Consider the following 25,208-nt stretch of genomic DNA (forward strand, 5'->3'; position numbering starts at 1 on the left):
TGTGTAGAGGTGTGGTGTCCTGCCCAAAGCCATATCAAATCACTGGCAGAACTGGAAATGGAGCATAGGTATGCCAGTTCCCCATTCAGTGCAGTAATTACTTGACCATAGTGCTGGATCAAACTTCTCTTTAAATTTGCTTGCGTCTCAACAGTCTGTAGAATCACTGCAATCCTTGCTATGAGCATAATGAAATGAAAAGCTCCATGTTTGCATATGCCCAGGCAGACTGTGGAAGTCTTCCACAGGGTGTATTGATCCCACCACTCTGCTCTAAGGCTGTTTGGGACACCTGCAACTTCTGAGCAGCGTGTGAACATTGGATTTCTCATTGACCTTTCCTCAACATCTAAGTTTTCCCAGGGCTGGTTATACTTGGGCAGTCTTCCCACAGCAGCATCTCTTGGCCATCTGGTTGTGCCCATACATATTCTGCAGTTTATGGGATACTACTCTACAAATGAAAATTTCACCTAAGTCAAAAAGGTTGAAGAAAATTGGGTGAACTCTCACACATCCTTTCCTCAAGCTCACAGTGCTTTTCTTTTGAGATGCTGTTACAGGAACCAGCCTGTGAGCTTGTCCTTGTCCACTTATGAAGCCCATAACTGTTTTACTTTTCATCAGACCCCACTTCAGACCTGATATCTGTAAGCACAGCCAGGCCCTGTTTGGAAGAATTTCATCAGAGGTCTTCAGCCTCTGAAGTTCTTGGCTTTTGTAGATATAATTCACCTCCCTGTGCTTCCTTTGATATTTCTTTTTTCTGCCTCTAATAGGTGGCACCTACACTTTGGAAAGATATAAAAATGACTATAGATTAAATACTAGACAGAGGCTGCATAAAGAAAGTGTGAACAAATAGGTTTTTACAGGCTTAAATAGTCCCTAAAGTTTCTTTCATCTGTGCTCTCTCAACTTATCTTGCTGAAATTGATTCGTTGACAAAATTGCTTATTTAAATTCAAAACTCCTGGTTCCCCTCTGCATTCTCTGTCACTTTGATTTTATATAGCTGGAAGGGTGTTGTTAAGTATCCTTTTAGGGTTTTTTAAACATTGATATATTTCTGGAAGCACATCTTTGGAACAACAGTGGTTTGTCTACATAAATCTAGGGATGACTGGAACTAATACATGTAACTGGGAAAAAAGAAAAAAGAAAGAAAAAAAAATATTTGGATTATCAAACATTATGCTAGTTAAAATAAAATATGATTGAACCACATATTGGAGATTGTATGTTTTGATTAGGAGCTTATGTTCAGAAGATGGACAATGTAAAATTGGCCTATAAGTCCCACAATGATCCAAGAAATAAGCAAGACAAGGTAGATTTGGTAAAGATTCTGTTTGCTGGGCTTCCAGTTCTGCTTCTTTATAGACTGATTCCTTAATGGACTGAATGTGTTATCTGGCCTGCATGTGTGCCTTTGCCTAGGACAGCTGCTGAAACTGTAAAGTTGATAGGAAAAGTCTATGCAGCCCTTTCATACATTCCCTTTTTCACCTTAGGTCTAAAATTCCATTTTCAACATAAAGCCCAAACTATCTAAGATTCAATAAGAAAATGACGAAGTCTATTTTTGTGATTGCAGTTTTTTCAGTGGTTCCAAAGAGGAATATCTCACTGTCTTGAAGCCCTCTAGTGCATTTATCTCTGTGATATTTTTGGAGGCAGGGTACTCAGAGGTGTTTTGTCCAGGCACTGTGGGGGTGGGACAAAGTGATGTAGATTTGCATACTGCAGACATCTGCGAGTGTCCTGTGACACTGTCCATTAATCCAGTTGCAGGAAAAAAAAATAAAATGTTGGGGGGGGGGGGGTGGGAGGGGAGAAGCTCCTAGTATAGGATATGGAGAAAGCTGAGTGAAGTTGTGATGTTGATTGCAAATTTAGCAACCCAGAAGGACGGACTGTCACTCAGTGTGAATCAGCAGTCTGATTCACACTGCACGAAGCATGGCAAGAATCAAACCCCACAATTCAGCCGAGTCTATATTAGTCTTTTGCTTATAGAGGCTTCATTAGCAAACCTGAAACAGTGAGAATCTCTGACACTGTCATGGCTGGAGATTCTGTTTTAATTATTATATGTGATTTTATAATTTTAATTGTATAATTATTACAACATTAAAAGACACGATTGCCTTTTAAATCTTCTTAAGAACTCAACTTTATTACATTTTTATTACATTGTAATGATATGATATTTTATTATTAGAAATTAGAAATTATTAAAAATAATTTTATGATTGCACTTTTTAAAATATGATCTTTTTACTCTTTCATCACATTATCTGACTAGCATCCTAAACATGCAGTGGAAAGTGAAAGGCTGCAAGCTTTTTAAAAGAAATCTAGGTAAGACCTCAACAATGATGATGAAATTTTTGCACTTTAGCTGTTGTCTGCCTTACAGAATTAATGAAGCAGCCTACAATGACAGAATTTAGTTCAAAGCAAAACTGTGGTTATGAAAACAGCTTTTGTGGAGGGCTCATGCTTAAGACGAGTAATGTCACAACTGTCTGCAAGATCAGGAATCATGTGAGAGGAGGTGGCGAAGTTGTCTGGTGCTAATTGTTCCATTTGCTCACAGCAACGTGAATCAGAGGCAATCTAGTTGAAATCAGAGGCAACATTTTCCTTACGGAGATCTGAGATGGATTTCAAACCTGAAGAAGGTTCATAGTTATCCATCTTGCAACACCCAATGAAGAGGATGTTTTCCTAAACACAGGGTGAAATATTCCATGCTGCATATCAGAGCTTGAACCACCTTAAATGACCTCATTTCTTCTTTTTTTTTTTTTCTTTTTTATTATTATTATTTTGTATGTATTTACTGTTTGCTTTCATGTGTTTTCCTTTGTGTTTTTTTTTTTCTTTTTATTAGATAAAGTGTCCTTGTTGAGTTATATTAACATTTTCCATTGTTCTTCATACTTTGATAGTATACATAATAATCTTCATCCTTTGTCTCAACTTGCTCCTGAGTCCTGTTACAATCAAAACGGAATAAGAAAGGAGACTTTGATCTTCTGTAGTTAATCGAAATAAAAAGGCAGGAGGGCAGGTGGGTAGAGATGTTTCCACCCAGCCCTAAAGAGCTACTAACCTGAAACACAGGGTGATAGTAATTTTAACTACTGCACTGCCACAAATGCACCTAACACTTGCTCTTTGTTATTATGAAGAATATGATCCCTCTGGTCTGTGAGATATTGCAACAAAGGCAGAATTAGTCCTGGATGAAGATATCTCTGCCTTCATAACTTGATTCACAGAGTGAATGGCAGGTCTCAGTGAAAAAAGGGCCTCTGTGCTATGGGCCATGTCCAGCTGTCTTCAACAGCGTAATGCCAACACAGGTAGCTTGATAATTTGACCCAGTGTACAATCATATTTTCTGTCCCTTATATAATCTGTGCAGCAAGAGAAGGACAGAGTCTTAGGCACAATGATGTTTACTTTAAAGTGTAAGTAGTCACACATAAAATTATCAAAATAAAACTCCTGTATAACATTATATTCTGGTGTGCACTCACTGTTCATCCTAGATACAAATAATCAATTTTAAAACTCATGTAATTGCTTTCTTTCAGTTTTCTCTCCTCAGTTTTCAGATCTGAACTTTTTCTCCTGACTTCACCTCATTAATGGTAAGCATGAAATAAAAACTCAGTGAATCTTCATGTTTTCAAAAGTGCCTTGGTGATATTTTGTCTGACCAGATGTCACAAATTCCAGTTAGCTGTAAAGGACTGAATGGAAGTATTATATAAATATTATTAGGAACAAAAAGAAAGCACACTGGATTTTCAAACTGTGAAGTCTACAATGCGTTGACATCTGTTCAGAGCACACAATTGCTAGAATTGCCCTGATTGCGCTCCCTTTCAGTTTTTCCCTGCTAGAAAATATAATCTCTACTTATTAATTTTCTAAGCTTCCCATAGCTATTCCTTACCATATTTCAGAATAGTATCTGAGGTTGTGTAATGTAGTGTGGTAGAGCAGCCATCATGTAGGAATTAATATTTGCAGGGAAGCTCAAATCACAGTGTGCAGTAGAGAGTCACACTTCATCTCCAGCCATTCTTTCCAACCAAATGAGAATTTACACTTCAGGACCCGATATGCTGAGATGCTTTCTCTATTTAGTGTCACACCTGACATATGCTGGAGGGCTGAAGTACTCACATCCATCAGAGCTATGCTGAAAAAGTGGGCAGATTTTGTTATTATATGTTAGTGTTTTTTATCACAGCACAGGCTCTGCCCTACTCTTTTCTTTCCTAAGCTGCCAATGGAAATAACTCATGACCAAGAGATTTGCCTAGCAAAACTGAACAATAAAAAACTTTTCTGCTATACCATAGTATCAGCTCTTGGATCACTTTTTTTTTTTTGATTGTTTGTTTTGTTTTGTTTTTCTTTTGAAAGGTGGTTATGCTGTTTTTAAAGCAGATTTTGTTACTAAAGCAACATCTGTATTTACTGCTATAAAAGGAGAGAAATTGCTGTACACTGAGGATAATAAGAACATGCTGGAGTGTGGGAGCTCAATGTTTTTCTTCATATCATCATTGAAGATGATGTTTGATAAAGACAAAACACTCTGGAAGCAATTCTGGCTTAATCTTTCCTTGCTTGTTAACCTTTCTGAGATGGGATGCAGAGAAGGGGAGAGGTGAGGTCAGAGAAAACAGGCATTAAAATTAACAACCTGAAAGTACTTGGAGAACTTTCTCTTACAACTGTGTCTGTGGACCATTCTACCTTAAACATCTGTCGTGGTTCCGCTCGAGTGGGCGGCCGAGCTCCACCACAGCCGCTCTCTCACTCCCCCTCCTCAAAGAGGAATGGGGAGAAAATATGTGAAAAGGTCTCAAGGATTGAGATACGGACGAGAAAATCACGCAATAATTATTGTAACGGGCAAAACAGACTCGGCATAAGGAGATAGTAAGATTTATTGCCTACAACTAACAAGCGAGAGAAGTGAGAAAACAAAGGAAAAAAAACCCAAAAGCACCTTCCCCCCCCATCCACCCTCTTCCACCTCCTCCCCCCGAGCGGCGCAGGGGAATGGGGAATGGGGGTTATGGTCAGTCTACAGCACTTCTTCTCTGCCGCTCCTTCTCGGTCACTCTTGTCCCCTGTGCTGTGGGGTCCCACCCACGGGATGCAGTCCTTGATGAACTGATCCGGCGTGGGCTTCCCACAGGCAGCAGCTCTTCCAGAACTGCTCCAGATATGGGTCCGTACCACGGGGTCCACCCCTCAGGAGAAAACTGCTCCAACCTGGCTCCCCTACGGGCAGCAGCTCCTGCCAGGTCACCTGCTCCTGCGTGGGCTCCTCTCCACGGGCTACAGGTCTGGCCCGGAATCTGCTCCGGCAGGGGTCTTCCACAGGCGGCAGCCTCCGTCGGTGCAGGGCCACCTGCTCCACCGTGGTCTCCTCCACGGGCTGCAGCGTGGAACCCTGCTCCACCGTGGTACTCCATGGGCTGCAGGGGGACATCCTGCTTCACCATGGTCCTCACCACAGGCCGCAGGGGACTTCTGCTCCGGCGCCTGGAGCACCTCTCCCCCTCCTTCTACACTGACCTTGGTGCAAGGCTGTTCTCTCACTCCCTTGACTCTCCCGGCTGCTGTGTGGCGCAGTGTTTTTTTCCTGTCTTAAATATGCTCTCACAGAGGCGCAAACAACATCGCTTATTGGCTCAGATCTGGAAAACAATGGGGCCCTTCCCAAACATGGGGCAGCTTCTAGATCTTTCTCACAGAAACCACCCCTATAGCCCCCTGCTACCAAAACCTTGCCACGTAAACCCACTACAACATCCAACTCCCACAGCATCCCAAGGGATGTAAAGCATCCTATCCCATCTATAGGTGAGCAATATATTTGCAGAGATCACATGCACACACGAACACGCTGTTACTCTGTGCTTGGTTTCATCCAAGTGCCTCCAACTTGTGCAGATGGCTTAATGGAGTCAAAGGGGCAACCTATAAATTGATTCCAGTAAGTGCTGAATCAAGCAGTCAGAGGGCTCTAGGATATATTGCATACACAAGCAGAAGTGAATCGGTGAGGAATTTACTATCAGCAGCATGGACCATTTAATCACAGTTTTACTACTTCTGCAAAGAGCAAAATAAAATAAAATAAACCCCAAAACCCATTCCACTTGCAAGGTGTTTTTTTCCCACATTGACATTATCTCCATGTGAAGAAACAGGTAAACAAAACATTGAGTTTTGAATAAGTAACTATTCACCTTTAAAAAACCCTCACTATTTTCCCCCCAAATTTATCAACTGAAATTATGTACCAGAGCTTCTTATTGCTAGGACCACTTTTGCTTTTGGTAGAGGAGGGAAATAACTTTGTATTTTTCAAAAGCTGAACTTTTGATTTTGACCAATTACACACAATTAAAACTGCAAATTGATTGGGGATTGTATTCCACAGCCAATTCATTTCCTGTTTAATTATGTGTCTAAACTAGGAGCATTGCCAGATATCATCTTTATTTAATAAATAGAAGCCTATATGTTTTGAAAAATGGAGAGAAAACTCCACCAGTGAAGAAAGATCAATAAATGTTCCCTTTCCATGATACTCTGGAGACATATCTCATTCTATAATTGAGTGTAAGGGCCAAATTTTCAATTGATAAAAATCAATAAAGTGCTTGGGGCTTATGAGGGGCTCCAGCAGTGTAGGTATCTGTGGGAAAAGAAGTATGCGATGGCAAATTTCAGGTATTCTTAGCTGTGTTCTCCCTGAACCTCTAAGCACAGGGAATTTAAAAAGCTGGTCTTTGACCTTCTGATACCAGTAAAAATGCAAGAACTGAATATGAACAGTCTTGCAATCCTGAGCTGCAGAGTTAGACTTGTATGCTAATAAAATGAAGAATTCCTCATCTGCCTACCTGATGGCATGAGTATATTTAGCCCTGAATAAAATTATGGCCCAGATCACCTTCCATCACTGGAGTAAGTCAAAATTTAAAGAAGGAGTGAGATAGAAAGGCAATTTGAGCGTGTCATTTGCTCACTTTCAAATCTATTTCAGCATTCCTGCCTGACAAGTGTGCAATCGTTGCCATGGTCCAGCTCCTCAGGAACTGCCATGGCACTCAGCAGAGCAGCACAGTGGCATGAAGAGGATTGCATTGAGGCTGGGGAGCAATGCCTCATGCTGCCATCCTCTTCAAAGTGCAGGAGACAGCACAAGTTTTAGACTAAGCTTTTGGAAATGGAAATATCTTCTCCAATGTAATGAAAAGTTGTTTATCTGTGAAGTAAGGGTGCTTATCTCAAGGGAAGAGCTGTGAAGATTAATTAGTCATTATCAAGTGCTTGGCAGAAATTAGGTGGGATTTTCCAAACCAACTTGTGTAACTCTGTTCCAGATGAAACACCATAATGTGGACCTTTAGCTTCAGTATGGTATGAGCACGAGTAAGATCAAGTCTGAAAACCTCTTTCAAGAAACTGCCTGTAGCACTTGGTGGACTTAACGTACATTGTCCATTTTATTAAGTCTTCGCTAGGAAACAGAAGGCTAAGAACATGACTGATTTTAACTCTTCCCCAATAAATCTGCAAAGTTACAAGAATTGAGCATATGTGTTAAGTATTCATGAGGAGTATCAACACATTTAAGAAAAAAAAATACAGGCATCTACAGGAAAAACATGTCCTTATTCTGTTGATCTGCTGGAACTTGTTTTTGTTCCCAATTCAGCTGACAACTGAGTGCTTTAGAATTGTCCATGGAAAGGACTGGAACTGTACATCTGCCCTGACAGTTATGACAGCACCACAGTATCTGAAGCCTCTCAGTCCCTGGGCAGGCTGAGCTCTAGCATGGACCTAGGATATGGGGGGAACACATTCTTAGACTTTGGGAGTTGTCTTTCTCACTATATGCCAGGTTTCCTGTTACCAATAAACCTCATCTGAAGATCCTAACAAGAAAGTGGGATTTCAGGAATTAAAGGAATTAAAACAGGTGCTGGTACCGGTGAAAGACAATTCCCAACATGTTGTAAGAGCACTGCATTAAAAGCCATGAGCTGGGAAACTCATGTGAGTATGTCACTGATTAAGACAGCAGGAAGCACAGCAACATATATGTGCTTGCATTTTCTAAACTACTCTGCAAGATATTTTGATGCAGATGAATTTGTTTTTTTTTTTGTTTGTTTGTTTTGTTTTGGTTTGGTTTGGTTTGGTTTTTTGTTTTTTTTTTCAAGCAAAAATACTCCACTGGAGTTCTTTTTAACAAGATGTCAAAGCCACTTTTAGCTGAAGGTCAGGAGAAGCAAAAAAAAAATGATGCAACTGTCCTACACTACATGTGAGGGAAACTTTGCTCCCAGATGCTCTCCAAACCCCCTTCAAAGTGGGAACAGAAGTGTTATTGTGTTATACAAAAGCCTGTCCTCTAAATATTCCTTGCCTTGCCAGATGCAGAAAGGAATTGAAATTTCATGAGGTATCTCATCCTCATGACATTTTCAGGCCCTTTTTGAAAGCTGATTAATATGCAGTGAATGCCCTGCTGTTAAAGTTCACTATGTTATGATATCGATGTTCTGCTTTTATATTTTGGGGCAAAACATTGATTTGGGGAGTTTAATGGATTTTAATAACCTATTCTACCTAGTGGTGGGAAACTTAGATTTTTAATTATTTAGAATCATAGAATCATAGAATCATAGAATATCCTGAGTTGGAAGGGACCCTTAAGGATCATCAAGTCCAACTCTTGACACCGCACAGGTCTACCCAAAAGTTCAGACCATGTGCCTTAGTTCACAGTCCAATCTCTTCTTAAATTCAGACAGGCTCGGTGCAGTGACCACTTCCCTGGGGAGCCTGTTCCAGTGTGCAACCAAACAGAATAACAGAATTTAACAGAATGAAGCAAAGTTTGTTCATTAACAGACCTCTGTTTAATGAGAGAGAATACTAAAATTAACTCTTTTGGTAGATAGCCTAACTTTACACTTTTCATGTGGAGAAAGTCATGTTCTTTTTACTTCGCCATAATGTTTAGGTGGGTTCTTCAGTCACAGCTTTGCTCCTAAGTTGGATTGTTCTCCTATTATTTACATTCTTGCTTTCACAGGTTAACCTGGATGAGCCATACTTGTACAAAATAAATAAACCCAACATGCTTTGCCATGCTTCTTTCCAGAACTACAGCACATTGCTTCTTTATCCTTTTCATTCAACTGAACAGTTTACAGCAATCAATAATGTTACTTTCATCTACATTTATTTTCCCCAGCAATGTCATTATTGTTTCTTCTTTCAAGTCACGGAAATAAATGTGAAATAATCTCAAGCTTCCTCTCCCTAATGTATTTTTTTTTCCAATTTTCCAAATGAATCCCTGTTTCTGGTTAAAGCCTAGCACAATGTGATGAGTTCATTAGTTTGCTGGTGTGCATACTCTGACTCACATTAAAGCACTAAAGGTCTTTGAGTTAGCAATAATTAGATGAGATCATTAAAGCTACAATGAGATCACGATTGCCAGAAATGGCCTCACATTGTACAAAGTAAGGTCAAATCAGCTATAACCATTATTCATTCCCGATTTTTTCTTCATTACATATGCATTAAGTAACAGTAGTGGGTAATCCACACTTTAACATGAGAGAGACACCCTACAACCTGTCATACATACGGTATTGTACAGTGAATGGAAAGTTGCATGGTGAGACCTTTTATAGTAATTGTCTTTTGCACATAGAAACCACAGCGGGGAATAAATAAGAACTGATCTAAAAGAAATGGCAGGGGGTGTCAGCAACATCTTACAGGAGAAGTGAGGCAGGAAAATATAGGCTCTGGTGTTTAAAGTCTCCAAGAGACTTTTCCAGGAAAGGTCAAATTAAGAGGTAAGAGACAAGCTTCCCAAGCAAGATGGGCTCAGACCCTACTCAGGTCTATAGCTAGTGTGACAAACCAGTCTATGCAGTCATCTTGCTGGAAATTAGCACTGCAATCTGAACAGGACGATATGCCTTTCTTCCTCTATCACAGTACCTTTTGATCCACGGACAGCACCTGTTGAGATAAAGTGAAGAGTCAGCCCAGCCAATAAAAAGCACAGATAACTTTTCTTTTGCATAGGAATGAGTGTTGTGTCCGTTCTCTAGGGACAGTTGCTCGTTATGAACATGTGATAACCTGATGGCAGAACCTCTTCCATCTATTTCTCATTTTCTACAGTGCCAAAAAGCAGCTTTATAGCCAAGCTTCTCCATGGCAATAGATAACAGGAATCAAGCTGAACAAATAGTTACATGGGAGAATAGCCAGAAGAGGAGAAAATCAATATACTAATTAATGTAGCAATTGCTTCCAGATGTGTATGTCATAGAAATCTGAGACATTTTTGTATGGTTTCTGATTATCTCTCTCCTCCTCTTTCTCACACTCTGCTGATTAGAAGCATAATGGAAAAATGACCTTTCCAGCATTGCAGCATGCCACATTCCTCCAGCACTGTGCAACAGGCAGTGCACTCCACCAGAGCCCACCGGCGTGCTGGGAGCTCACCGAGCACTTCACAGTGGCTTTCAGCTCCAACACGTGAAAGCCTGCGAGAAATTTAAGGCTCCATTTCATCTGTTTTCACTGTGAAATGCCTCCTCCCTAGATTACAAGTGACAACCTTACCTACAGGTCAAGGCTGAGCAGACGCATGAAATTACATGTCTGTTCTGGGCCATGCCAGATGAAGGAAAAATGCCCTCTGACAACTACAGTCCAGATATATGGTACAGATCAGAGGCTTTGCCTGGAAATGAATTGAGGTGTGGCCAGGAGAGTGAGTATGGTATACCCAGAAACTCATATAAGGTTTCTTGTCAGGAGAGGACAGATTCCACTTAGATGCCAGCTTGCCAGTTGTAAACATGCTGAGACCCAAATTTTGCTCTCAGGCAAGTTACATCCATGTTGTCCCTATAATTAATAATTCTAAGAAGTAATTAGTGATCTTAACTAGCACAAAGATCTGCATTTCCTTCCAGTCGTACCTGAACTGTGAATAAAAATATTTACTCAACAACTATGAATTTTCTGGGGCACTACTATCTGCATACAGAGGCATTCTGAGTGATCAGAGGAGGCCTCACATCTCTCTTCTGTGCAGTCAGACTGTGATGGGCTGTTCCTCACTCGACAATCCACTTTTCTTTTTGTCTTCTGTCCCTGTTTCTGTCCTGTCCTGGTTCTGTCTGGATAGGGATTCCTGTTACTTTAGGTGAGGAGCACAGTCCTTGTATGAAAATACTGAGTTTGTTGAATGCAGATTCTAAAGTGCGCAATGAATTTTGGTTCACGTGGGGGATCTGAGCCCAGATATGATGGTTCAGCTTGCATATGAGCTGCTGGTATCCCCAGTTAGAGTTTTGCTGGCAACAGTCTGCAAAGATGCTTTATAAATCTGTGTCTAGTAGTTTACCCTGTTTATTTCCAAACTTGCTTTGCTGATGGAAAAAAAAAAAAATATGGCAATGAAACCACAAATAAAGAAAGCTGAAAATTTGATGTATAAATGCTTCTAGCATTTCAGCTGCCCTGAGGATCTACTTCTCTATGTTATGGAGCCACGAACTGCTTTTTGGTGGGGATTTTTGTTTGTTTCTTTAGTTGGTTAGTGTTTATGTTTGTTTGTTGTTGTTGTTAATTGTTTTGTTTTGTATTTTTCCCCCATTCTGCTTTTCTTTCTGTGAAGAGGTTAGGTCATTATTACTAATAGATACTAAAACATCCACAGTGATGAAACAAAACAAAACAAATCAACAAAAACCCTGATGTTTCAATATGTGCAGCAGAACTTCTGTGTAAATAAATAAGGAACAACCAGATTCATTAGCACTGATGTGTTAGCCTAAAAGAGAAAAGGAGATTATAAGCAGTTTATGTTGTTTGTCCTGCAATCCATCTTGCATGTCAGTGAGGGAAAAGAAACCCTTACTAAACTTGTTATCAATCTTCCTGACCTTCTTTGCTGTTTACATCATTTGCATCTTTAAACAGATTAGTTTATGCTGTGAAATTTTCTCTTGATACTTCACTTAAGAAAAAAGATGTTTCAGTTTAGAAATGCCTTCTTCCAAATACCCCAGCCTGTGCACGGTTATGTTTTCCTTCCATAGGAAAACCTGGGCTCTACCTAAACTGGAGCTGAAACGATTTCCTGAGGTTTGCCTCATTCTTCTTTTCACCTAGAAAAGAGGAAGGTGGAGCTGATGGACCCACCCAGAGCTGGTGACTCAGTTTTCTCTCCTCCTGACTCACCCAGACACCCGGCAGGCTATCAGCAAAGAAAAATGTAGGTGGAGGACAGCTGGGTGGCAGAGACCCCTCAGAGACACCTGCAGCACTAGCAGTGCTCTCATAGCTTTAGTCAGCCTTGAAGATGCAGCTTTTTCTGCATTATGAGGATGATATTTTTTTTTTTCATTTTTCTTATGTTGGGTTTTTGCAATCCAGGTCTTACTTACCCAGCCCATAACAGACACACTAGCTCATGATACACTGAAATGAAGATACACTAGATACACAGCAGCAGCATTTATATGTTAAATATAATTAATATAACAAAAACTATAAACACATTTACTCATTCAGCATCCACACGTTGCCACTAAAATTTGTAAGCAGCTTCTGAAAGTGCACAAATACTTAGTTAAAAGTATAAGAATATATGAACAAGTTAAATAAGCTCAAAAGTTATTGTGTCAGACAACTCTTATTACAAAATAGCATAATACTAACTTATCTACTAGCATAAATAATGCTAGTAGCATAAATAATGCTAGTAGATAAGTTAGTATTATCTACTAGCATAAAGTAGGTAAGAATAGCAAACATTATATTGGACACTAGGAGGAATTTCTTCATGGAGAGGGTGTTAAAGCATTGGAACAGGCTGCTCAAGGAAGTGGTGGAGTCCCTGTCCCTCGAGGTATTTAAGAGACATGTGGGTGTGACAAGAAGGGGCATGGTTTAGTGGTGGAACTCCATAGGTCAGATTCGTGGTTGGACTTGATCTCAAAGGTCTTTTCCAACCTAGATGATTCTGTGAGTCTGTGATGGTTTTAAATAATTTAGAACAAAATTGTTTAGAGTTTACCAGTAAGGGGTGAAAAATCAAAGCTGGCAAAAAGATAAAGAAATAAAACAATACTTGTACTATTACAAAACCCTGCTTCTAGAAAATAGTAGATCCATCCTTCACTCTTTCCTACCAGTTTCCCTTCTTGCAGTGATTTTTTTTTTTGATAGAAAAGCAGAGGAGGGTTCCCCAGCGGAGCTCTCAGAAGCTGCAGAGCAATCTTCTAGGGAGAGACAGTGTCCTGGCATGAAAGGTTTAGGATCTGGATTGGAGGATTTAACACCAACAAACCACTGTCCTCAGATTGTTTAATCTCTGTTCTGCTCAGTTCGCAGAAGGCAGCAAATCCTCACCCTGCTACCCAACAAATTGTTCATATGAGTCCATATGAATTACATTTGTGGCTGTAATTAGTGGGGAGGGAGAGGAGTGCAAACTGCTCATAAAATCCAGCTCTTAAAATTACACCCCGCAAAATAGTAGGAGTTGATTGTAGCATCACAGGACATGATGAGGTGCCTTATTAAATCATTCCCGACCTCAGCTTCTGTGGGAAGCTACAACAATGAAAGCTTTGCTATTTTTGGAGCACAGAGTTCTGGAGGGTGAGAGGCAGCCTACCAACATTAAAAAATATAAATAAAAAAAAAAATAAATAAAAAAGAGAATAAGCTGTGTTTGTGATTCTTATCATGCCACTGACTCAGCGCTCAGACATTTTCGTTGTTATCAAAGAGATGGGAGTGGGCGAGCCGACCTCCCCACATGCAGCTGCTGTTCCTGCTTCTGCACATCTTGAGTTTCCTCTGCAGGAAAGGAAACTTGGGAAGCTGATGTACAAACCTGACATGCAAATGTACCCTGTGTCACAGTGTGCTGTAGGAAATGATCATCAGTAGAATTATACATGCCGTATTGCCTGCTGAATCCCCCAAAGCTGTTAAAGAGCTAGGAGAATAGGAGTCTGTCATTACTCCGTCTCCCTCCCTCTGCTGCGGAGCGTAAACCTCTGCCAGACACTCAGGCAGAACAAAACACTTAATCAGTGTTAAGGATGCATCTGGTCCCCCCAGAGAGATGAGCTGTTCGTTTATGCTTGTTTACAATATGTTTATAAACATTAGTGGACAGGGATAGATTACCCCAGTTTACTGCCGCATAAAGGAGTCAGCTGCTTACGTTTCCCATCATATCTATGTGCTTTTCTTTTACATTACTCAAGTGGTACCTTATGGCAAGTAATCTCTGTGAATTAGGCCTGAAATCAAGACTGCCCCTGTAGGGTTTATACAGTTTTCCCTGTCACTAGCTCAGAAGTTTAACTTTTTGATCAAATCCCTATTCAAGATGCATATTTTTCTGTACCATTTAAATTGTTTTACTTTTTTTTTTTTTTTTCATTAGATCCAGAAATGAAGAATTTAGTTTTACATGGAAATGGAAAAGGTATTGTTGTCATTACAATTTCCACTACATCACATATTTGTACCCACCCAAAGAAAGCAGTCTTTGTAAAGGAAATATTTACTTTTACTGTTCTTATTTTAAATGTTATCTGTGATTCTTTTGAATTACAAGTTATGACTGCAGAGCTGTGGCAAAATAGAGAGGAAGTGCTCAACTTTTGTGAAGTACCAGATCTCCCGTTCTCCTGAAAGGGGTTTACGAGAGACATGCCACTTGGTCCTGGGAGCAGCCCAGCTCTGCAATTTCACCTCTCACTATACCTGCCTGTTCTTTTTCTTCTCCCATTTTTCTCTCTTTTTTATTTGATGATGAAATTTTTAGGACTGGATTGTTTCATTTTAAGTGTTTGAATGGCAGAACATGATTCCCAGTAATCATATTCAGGGTAAGAATACGTACGGTTGCAAAGCACTGATGTAATGGAGGAGAAATAAATTGAAAGAAGAAAGTGGAACAGATTTCACAAGGGGAGAATTTGATGGGCCAGGCAACCAGCTGGGTGTAAATCAATACAAGCCAATTGCTTTGGGTGAGGCTCCACATTATTGGTGAGAGACTGTAATGGCAAATATTTGACTCAAGGTTGCTGTGTTGTGTGCAAATCCATTTATAGGCCTGGAATAAAAAGGTGTAGCCGGCTACATATAGCTTCTTCTGACCGATCTGATTTTTATCACAGAGACTTCCAGCATAAGATCATAATTTTTATTTTGTTGGCTGGAAGTCAGGTATTGGAAGAGTCATCATCACACCTTTCGTTAGATCAGCATTTTAAATGATCCAACAATCCCATTAATCGATGGATATGTGAAAAATGTCCACAAGCGTGCCCTCCTCTAATAGAGTTCCCCAAGTTGCCACCGGGCATGACTTGCATAACAAACCAGACTCAAGAGTGTGACTCACTTACGGAAAACCATGTCTATCAAATTACAGAATAAGGCTCTACATGAGAAAAGCAACCTAAGAAAAATACACAGCAAAATTCTCTCACTCACACACTCCCACAGACAGAGCTCTGAACCGACAATATTTGCACTTCTGATAATGAGCTGTGGTGCTCACTTTCCCAGTACAAACCTGCCTGTGCTGTTCACAGAGTGCTTCATGACAAAAATCAAAGCAACTGGGAACCCAACAAAAGGGATTTCCTAGCTTGTTTTCACTGGCACCCAGAAACCTCATGCAAATGAAAGAGCCTTCACTGTTCATATCTTTGTTATTCTTTGCATTGTGGTGTAAAGTAGTAGACACAATCTTCTTCCCTTTATTAAGTTTTCAGGTGGAAGATCAGGAAAACTATATTTGCTTCTCAAGGACTCTATTCTCCAAAGAATAAAACATACATTAGGATGAAAAAAGACACTGTATCAAAGTGTCCTATACACATGCAAATAGATTTGTTCGCAGGGTGAAATAGCTTGTAGACAAGATAAATTTAAAAAGGGGTGTGGATAGATTTTTGATATGTTATTATAGAGCACTAATATTTATGCAATATAAGCCATGTTGACTCTTCGGTTCAGACTCGTTACCAAGATTTGCACTAGAAAAAAAAAAAAAAAAAACCTAAAACAAATTATCTTTCAAGTACAGCTTGCTTGTACCTAGAATACTATTGTACTCTGCTTTATCGTGTTAGAAATAATATAGAAAAAAGGCACTTCAGATTTCAAAGTCAGACAAATTCCTTTCAGATATACTGTCAAATTTCAGAAGATTAAGATACCAAAATGTTTTTTGTTTATTTGTTTAAAAAATAAATAATATGACAGAACAAAGTTACAAAATTTCTCTTGGAATTTCATTTTATATGATCAGTCTTTGTAGAACTGATGGTTAAAACAGAAAATATCAATATCTATAATACTATGCACCTGAAGGATCTCTGTGAAAGACAGCAGGTCTTATATTAGGCTCAAATCATTAAAATTCAGATATACCTTAGAAGCAGTGCTTCCCACTTTACCAGAACAGAACAAATGGTTGCTAACACATATCTTGCTTTGTAAGCAGAAGTTTCTGCCACTCTTAATTTATCAGTAGTTTCACTGATTTCACTTTCAAGTTTCAGATGTAAGAGTGGCAGAATCTCTCTCGGTGTTTTTGTTTGTTTGTTTGTTTTTCCCTTTGCACAGGCTGACCCTGGATGAGTTTCAAAGCAGTTAGATAAAGTTATCATTCAGGATTACTCGGGGGTATCTTTGCAAGAAATGCTCAGTTAGGCTGGGCTTTCTCAGCCTGGAAGAGACAGTTTGAAGAATATGAGAGGTCTATTTAACCCCTAGTAGTCTGGAAAAAACGCTGACCGGTCACTGCCCCTTTCAGTGCTGGACCAGTGGCCATCACACAAAGCCAGTGAGAGCCAGAATCAAACAAAAGCAGGTGGTTCTTCATTAAGTCAGTGATAAATACATGGGAATCCCTGTTTAAAGTGGCTGTGGATGCAACAAAGTAATTGGGAGAGAGTTCACTCTCTTAATGGAGAGTTACTAAATAAACAAAGCATACCAAGCTCAGAAAGGCCCAGGAGCTTAAAATAGCTTGAGGCTAAAAGTTAACAGTGTGATAGCTGCCTGTGTTCTTACCCATCCTTAGAGGTCAGATTTTGGACCCAATGGGGAAAGGACGGAGATCTAGGTGAATCCTTCAAATGAACAGTGCAGCTCTTCCTATGGTCCCATGGTCTGGAGCACAGTTCTCAGATTTTGCATATGATGATGCCTTGTATTTGCTTGAAGTTGCCATGACATATATCTTAAAACTTGGTCTCCTTTTTGCCCCTCTGCTCCTGCTTCCGTTCAAGACCTTTAGACCATGATTGTAAGAAATATCCTCTTACTATCCAGGTGTAATTTAACAAGGGAGTTTTACCCATGGCTTCTCTCCCAGTTCCCAGGATCATTCTTCTGTATTTTAACCAGTACCTATTTACAGAATAAAGTACATGTGGTTTCAGCATCACCACAAGCTCTGTTTTAGGAGGATAAGCCTCACCCAGCTATTACAAGAAAGGGTGTAGACAGCTGTTTTCAGGAGAGCCTTCCAAGCAGAGGATGCCAAATGACCCCAGGTGTCTTTACAGGCTGTTGTGTGGTGTCCTACATCCAGAGAGAGGCAGCAGCTCCCCATACATTGTGTTCCCTGCTGACTAACTCCAGACTCATTCCTGTTTGTCTTGGATCCTATTACTCTAGGACTGCCTACCTTGCACAGGGAGTCAATTCAAACAGGTGAGTAGAAAGCCTTTGCATCAGGACTCCCTGATCCAAGTGTCTAACTTCAATGAGTGATACATCTTCTGCATGCAGTTCCAGAAAAAATACTTATTTTTTTCTCTGATTTCTAACTTGTGAAATTAGAGAAGAGGTTACATACAAGTTTAGTTGGTAATTCCAGTTTTGAAAAGCTGTGTTAGTTTGGCACAGACCTTTGTTAATGGAGAAGTAAAGGAAGTTTAAAACATGTTTTAAATATAGCAACTTGCTTCATGCAGCTTTCAGCTAATTCAAGCAATCAGGCTACCTAATGTGTAATTAATTAATTCCTAATAGCACCTTGCACATTTCAGTCATATTTGCGTCACCCATTAATTTATGTATATCCATACTCTTGTGTTTGCTTCCTTTTCATCTAATAATAACAATAGTGACCTCAGCACAAGGCATCTTCAAGGATTAATGACCAGCTGGGACTAATAGCACCCTTGGCTACACTTCTGGCCATAAATGCCTGTCAGTCAACCACCAGTCCTCCGAAAATGCCTTATGCCCAGATCATTAGTGCTTAAGCAGTAGTTAAAATGAAAATGAAATGCAAAAGTGGGATGAGCTATAAAGAATTTCCAACTTTTTTATCATGTAGAGTGAGTTTGCCCCTATCAGAAAGCTTTGCCTTAATAAAAAATCATAGCATTCTCTATTGACTAACATACGTGGAACTTGTTTCTGTGATCAGTCCTTCTGCAGTTATCCCCCTCGACAATAAATTCTGAGGCCAGAAAAGAGAGAATTCAAGCTGAGAAGTGCTCCCAAACCTCTCCTTTCTGAGCACAGACAGAGTGCAAGACAGGTTTTGGTGCTATCACTCATCTTTGTCCTGAACATGGTCCTGCATGACTAGCAACATTCAGCCCAGGTTTCATCTTTCCATCCCAGTACTTCTCAGGTAAATTGCTGTGTAAATTGCTGAAATGCCATTGGAGTTAGCAACACAAATCTCATTAGGAATGATAGGAAAACTATAAGAACTGCTGCAACTGTTTCAAGCCAGTGGTCAACCTTGCTTTGTATTCTTTTCCTAACAATTATGAGAGGAAGTATGTAAAAGACATGTTGAAGATTTGACTGAAGAAGTCTCTAGGTGTTGTGTAAATTTTCAACATATAACAAGAAAAGCAATCCAAAACACATGCCTATGAATTACTGGAAATGCCAGAAATGTTTGTGAAGGCAAGTAAGAAAACATGGGTGTGATTTGACTGACAACCAACTGCTACCGTTTATATTTTTTGCTGACTGGATGACCCCAGGAAATATTTATGCTGGCAAAATGGTAGGTGCAAAATGGGAAAATGAATTAAAGCTAAAGCTGGCAGGAAACTGCTTTCTCCACTCCCCTTAGGTATGTGTGGGTGTTCACGTATTTAGAAACTTAATTAATAGCTCTCAGAGACTTTTCCTGGCTATTTTTCAATGAAGCATGTTGCCTGTTATTTTTTCTTTATTTTTTATATATATATATTTTATTTTTTATTTTTACATATCTATATCTCTAAATAAAAATGATAAATTTGGGTCTGAAAATACTCAAATGGGGAAATATGTCATCTTTCTCCTATTTTTCAGAGAGTTGTTATCAAAAGATACTGGAGGATGGTCAGAAATGCTGTACATTTTACTTTCTGATGCACCTCTTTTCAGCTGTAGATTCTTGAGCTGCTTTTCTCACAAGCCAAACTGGGTCTAATCAATATATTGCCCCTGAATCTGCTACCACTTTTACTGCACACATTCAGCCTTACTATTCAGGGAAATCTCAATGGTTAGGATATTAAACAAGTATGTAAGTATTTCTAGGGCAGAGACTTTAGGGGAGACTTCTAGTCTGATTATTTCTAAGTGGATGTATTGTGACTGCAGTTTGTTATGGAGAGGTCATATCAGAAGTGCTAGTGTGTCAGGGGGACACAGCTGCCATCAGGAGATGAGTTGGTCCCGAAAGCAGTAGAAAACATGCCCACTCTGGGTTTTGGTGTTGCCTGAAGCCAACCCTCTTGGGTTGCAACTGTGCAAGTGTGTCAGAACCAGGTTGCATTCAGAGGAAGTGAATCCAGAAGCTGTGCACCAGGGGTGTCACCAACCTCACGCTCCAGGCAGGTGGACAGCCCTGAGTGACTGATCACTCAGATGCAGCCCGCCACCTGCTTGGCAGGGAATTATGAACCAAGGACCAGTTTAAACCTAACCTGAAATAAAGCTTCTGAAGTTGTGTAGGTGCAGAGCTTGAGGAGTAGCTGCTGTAATCTACAGACAAACTTTAATCTGATTATTTTAAATTCCATCACTACTTTGATAACACTGGGTGTTTTTTCTTTTCTAGCTATAGATATTTTATCTAAACATGCTGAAGACACGGTGGAAATGGTTGCTGCTTTCCTTTCCAGGGACAATGACATTTGGCAGTGGTTGAATCAAACATTTTTAGGAAATCTTGAGACATTGAGTGCTGAACTGGAAGATAAATGAAGTTGCTTCATAGAAAACAATCCATCAAAAGAGAGTGCTGTGAGAAGGGCTCTCACTGGCCTTTCTCTTTTGCATATGTCAATGTAATTCCCACTGTGTTGCCCATGTGTGAAGGAGAGGGGAGATTTCTCTAATCATTTATCCTGGAATATATCTATATTTTTTCATTCCCATAAATATTAAATATAGATGGGAGGATGTGAAATGACATGAGTTCAGTGCAAAGCAAACACAGAGGGTAAACCAGCCCATGCTCTTACTAAGACGTACCTTGAGGAATATAGATGTGTTCTAGCTAAATTTGTCCAAAAGCCTCTGAATGGGAGTCCATAATCTTCATAGTTTGCATTCATTCATCTTTTCCATTTATAGGGAAAGAAGGAAAAGAAACTATCTAAATCAATAGGATTAAGCAGTATTTTGCCAATTTACACTAACACCTGGCTCTTTTTAGATAAGACCCAAATGAACATTAACTCATGCCAAGGCACACACTCAGACTGTTGACCTAGCTGTTTAAGCTATCATTCCTGAGATTTGGATGAACGAATACTGGAACTAATCCTTCCCATTTCATGTAACCTTATGCCCAGGCAGGCATTCATGAAATGTTATCAACATCACATGTCAAAGGACATTTAAATGTATTTTTTTCTGATTATTTTTAAAGGGAGAAAAGAGAAATGAATATGAATCAATCCAATCATAAACCAAGCAAAACTATTGCATCCTATGTACACAACAGGTCTTTAACATTTATTAAAACTGATGTAAACATTACATTATTCAAAGAATAGAAAGCTCTGGGGAGACCAAAATACACACACTGAAAAAAAAAATAAAAATAAATAAAATAAAATAAAATAAAATAAAATAAAATAAAATAAAATAAAATAAAATAATAAAATAAAATAAAATAAAATAAAATAAAATAAAATAAAATAAAATAAAATAAAATAAAATAAAATAAAATAAAATAAATAATAATAAAAAAAAAAGTGACAGAGGAAGGATTGGCACATAATTACCTGCTATAGTAAGCTTTTCTATGCCTTGGGAACTCTAAGTCCCCCTCTAATATGAGTACCCATTTGTACAGCAAATGTGAAACAAATGTGCCTGATCCTTTGGTCATGGAATCCACTGGGGCCCTTTGAGACCGACATATACCCCTCGAGAATTTCAGGACTCAGTCCTGCAGTTGCTTCTATGCAAGGAGGTTGTTACATTAGCATAAAATCAGCATAACCTTCACCCAGCTTCCCTCCATCATGTTTTAATCTGTACCTGGTTTGGTGCGCAAGGCTGTCCTAATGCACGAGGTGCCATCCCTCACTGAACAGCATTGAGTTTGAACATCCATGCCCTTAAATCATAATAGATTATTGTTGGTTTGAATTGATTAATTTTTTTTTTGTCCAAGCAAGTGGCAGTGGAGAGCTTGTGAATCATATCAGTGCTTGTGAATAGCCTGTAGCAGCAGGTGGGAGCGTGTGAGGACAACAGGGAAGGTTGTAATCACCCCAGTAGCTTGGTGTCAAATAAAACAAGAACAAGAACAGTGTAAGCTGCAAGTGAATGTTTGTCCAGTGCTTTCAGTGCTTTTATTCTTTACAGCACTGTGCAGGTATGATTGTTAACAGTTGTATTAGTCTGAAATTACATTTACCTTCTCCTCCCTGGTCCTATTCCCTATAATTGGGTTTGTTGTGGGGAGAAGCTGTTATCACAGTAATAGCACAGAAATGGCTAGATATACACAGAAGTCTGCCCTCTTCTAGTTAATTACTCCTGCCAATTAGGTGTTTACCCAGAATGGCATTACTGTAGGAATAAAAGCCCTAGTCCCCTTCAATCAGATGGCATGTTTAATTGAGCTAGGACTTCCGTTGAACAGCTGTACCTCAATTAGAAATTGATATCCATGAAGAAAGAGCTGTTGGCTAATTATGCTAATAAGATATTAGCCAACACCTCTACAAACTGCAGGCTTGTCATGTCTCTCAGTGGTACCTTATTTTATTGCAAACCATATTGAGGAGGATTATTTACTTTCTTTCTGCAGTTCTCAGGGGAATGCAATACTTAACTGCTTACAAAATATGCTTTCAGAGACCAATCTTACTAGCTTTTGGAAGTTTCAGACTCAGGACTAGTTTTATCACAACCTTAAGGAGATTATTTAATTGAAAATGTTTTAAAAGAAATTTGAAGGAAAACTGCTTTTCAGAAACTAGTTTATAAGAGCCACTGGGAGCTCCACTGCCTCCAACCCATTTGTTCTAAGGAATGATTTGATGTTCAGAGAGAAGAATCGATGCTGCCCTTTCTGTTAAAGACACAATTTTCATGTAATTCCTACAAGAGTAATTTAAAGCTGTAAGACATGGATTTAGTTTCTTGTTGGAGACAAGAAAGTTCTTCAAAAAAGTGTTTTGAATCTATAGTCCTGTTGGCTTCCATAAAAAAAAAAAAAAAAAAAAATTAAAATTGATTTAAATAACAATTTCTCATTACTAATCCTTTTAGAATTATGCAGGGAGATTTGATATGGAGTGTGATTAGAGCAGGTTTCTGCTCTAGTAGCATGCTGGTACACTGAATATGAACTGGTAAGACGAAAGATAATTGAGCCTGACCTTACTAAAATCACTATTTACAAGAAATAACCATTTAAGATGCCTGTTCATTTGGTTATTTGGTTGCACTTGTCTACTTCAGACTCTGGCTGCAGAGGACAAGAACTTGTCTATTGGGGCAATATCCCTGCAAAAGATCAGAGGTGAATGTTGCAAACCTGGTGTAGGCTCAGAGTCTCTGGAAGGCAGAGCACCCATACATGGCATGGCACAATAATATCAACTCTGCCCCAGACTGGGGAAGCAGTGAAAGCTTCTGAAGCCCCTTGCAGCTGCTTAGTTTCCAAGGGAATGTTTTCACAAGTGCTGAAGCTCAGCATGGGAGTGTTAGGTTTGTTTGCTCTGGGTTCACATTAGAAAGTTGTGACAGTTGTTTATTATTATTGTTGTTGTGTTGGTGGACACAATAACAGCTTGTGGGTGCTGATTAAAGTAACTATTCCTCTTTAATTAACTCTTTTCAGAATTGCTAATTGAAATTCATTATTTAAGTATCATTAATGTGCATCACTACTCATTCTCTGGCTTCAAAGGACTTTTACTGGAATTTTTAGTTTAAGGGTCTATAATCTCTAATAGCTTTTAAGAATTTACACGCATTTTATTTTTTCCAACTCACAAATGGCTATTACTGCTATTATAGATATATTTTGACTAAAGCATTTAGAAAGGGATTATCACTTCATTCAAGGACATGGCCACAGAACACCATTAATATTCAGCAGTCTAATCCCTATTTAGATGCTGACTTCCCAACTATTTAACAAGCTGTGAGGTATATAAGACTTTAAACAATTTGGGCTTTATTCCAAATAGGCAACACAGACAAAGAAAGTGGATTGCCCAAGAAGCACCCAGGTGAGGTACAAGCAGGATCAGGCCTAGCATCATGTCCACCAAGACATATGGTGTCCTCAGTGCCATCTAAGGCAGTATGGTCCATAAAATATGAGCACAGCATTTGTACCACAGCCATGAACATGGTACATAGGAACTGACCCTTCAGAAGACCATACCCCTGGTGATCTCTCCAGTGATAGGTCTGGTATCACTACCTGAAACATTGGAGCTCACCTGTTCGTGTTAGGCCCAGAAAGCTGGAAGGTACTGAAAGTGTCAACTCATAGTGCAGAAGTGAAGTGAAGAAACCCTTAGTTTGTTGGGGCATAGAGCAACGCTGAGAACAAGGTCTGCAAGAGAAAAAAAACATCCCAAGCTCAGTTTAGTCAAAGATTTAAAAAAGCAGGGAAGAGGAAAGGGTTTCTTAACACAAAAGTATTTGCTTCAGGCAGGAGGCACAACACTGTCTCAATTGCCACACATTCTCTCAGAATTTGTTCTTGTCACTTTCAGATACTAGCATGGTAACAAACCTGCCTTCCTGTAAACATGCTATTCAGTATTCCCTTCTGCCTAGAGTCCAAAATATTTATGAAACACTTTTTAAGAAACATACTTCTATTGAAATCTAAACACAACTGCTGCGAGGTTTAATGCTTTCAAATCTTCTGAGTAAGCAACACTGAAGTGTGTACCTGTATTGTAAATGGGGAGAAAAAATTATTCCTAAAGTTAATTAAAAAAGAAAACCTACCTCTATTTACATTCATAAAAAGCTAACCTGACATCCCAAAAGCAGTTATTATATGTCAGCATGTCATGTGCATTGGGAATATCTGATCCAATTCACAGCTCATAAATGTCTAATTAAAGAAATATATATACAACAATTTTAATTGGTTCATTGCATCATTTGTTTTTATTATGGTTTTAAACTCTTGCTTAATAGTCAGAGCTAAAACTCTCCCAGTATGCAGGGAAAACAAAACAAAACAAACAAAATAATTTGTGAAGAATAAAGGTTTCAAACAATATACAGATAAGTAGGAGGTCAATTATCACCATGTGTACAGTGATGGGCTGAATACTAGTTACAATATAAATCTGGGTTTTAATATATCACTGTGTAGATTGAATCTATCCATCTATGACATGCTTTAGCAGTGCCAGAAAAGTCAATGTAAAATTAGAAAGAAAGTTGAGCTAAGTTTTAGGTTCAGTCCAAAACATTAAGCTGAAGAATGGGGTAGATGCATCTGAAAGAGTACATTAGTTCTGATTTAAAAAAAAAAAACAAACAAACAAAAAAAAAAAAACAAACAAGAGAGATAGTAGAAAATTATG

This window comes from Aythya marila (assembly GCF_965140915.1).
Source record: "Aythya marila genome assembly, chromosome: 5".
Classification (NCBI taxonomy): Eukaryota; Metazoa; Chordata; class Aves; order Anseriformes; family Anatidae; genus Aythya; species Aythya marila.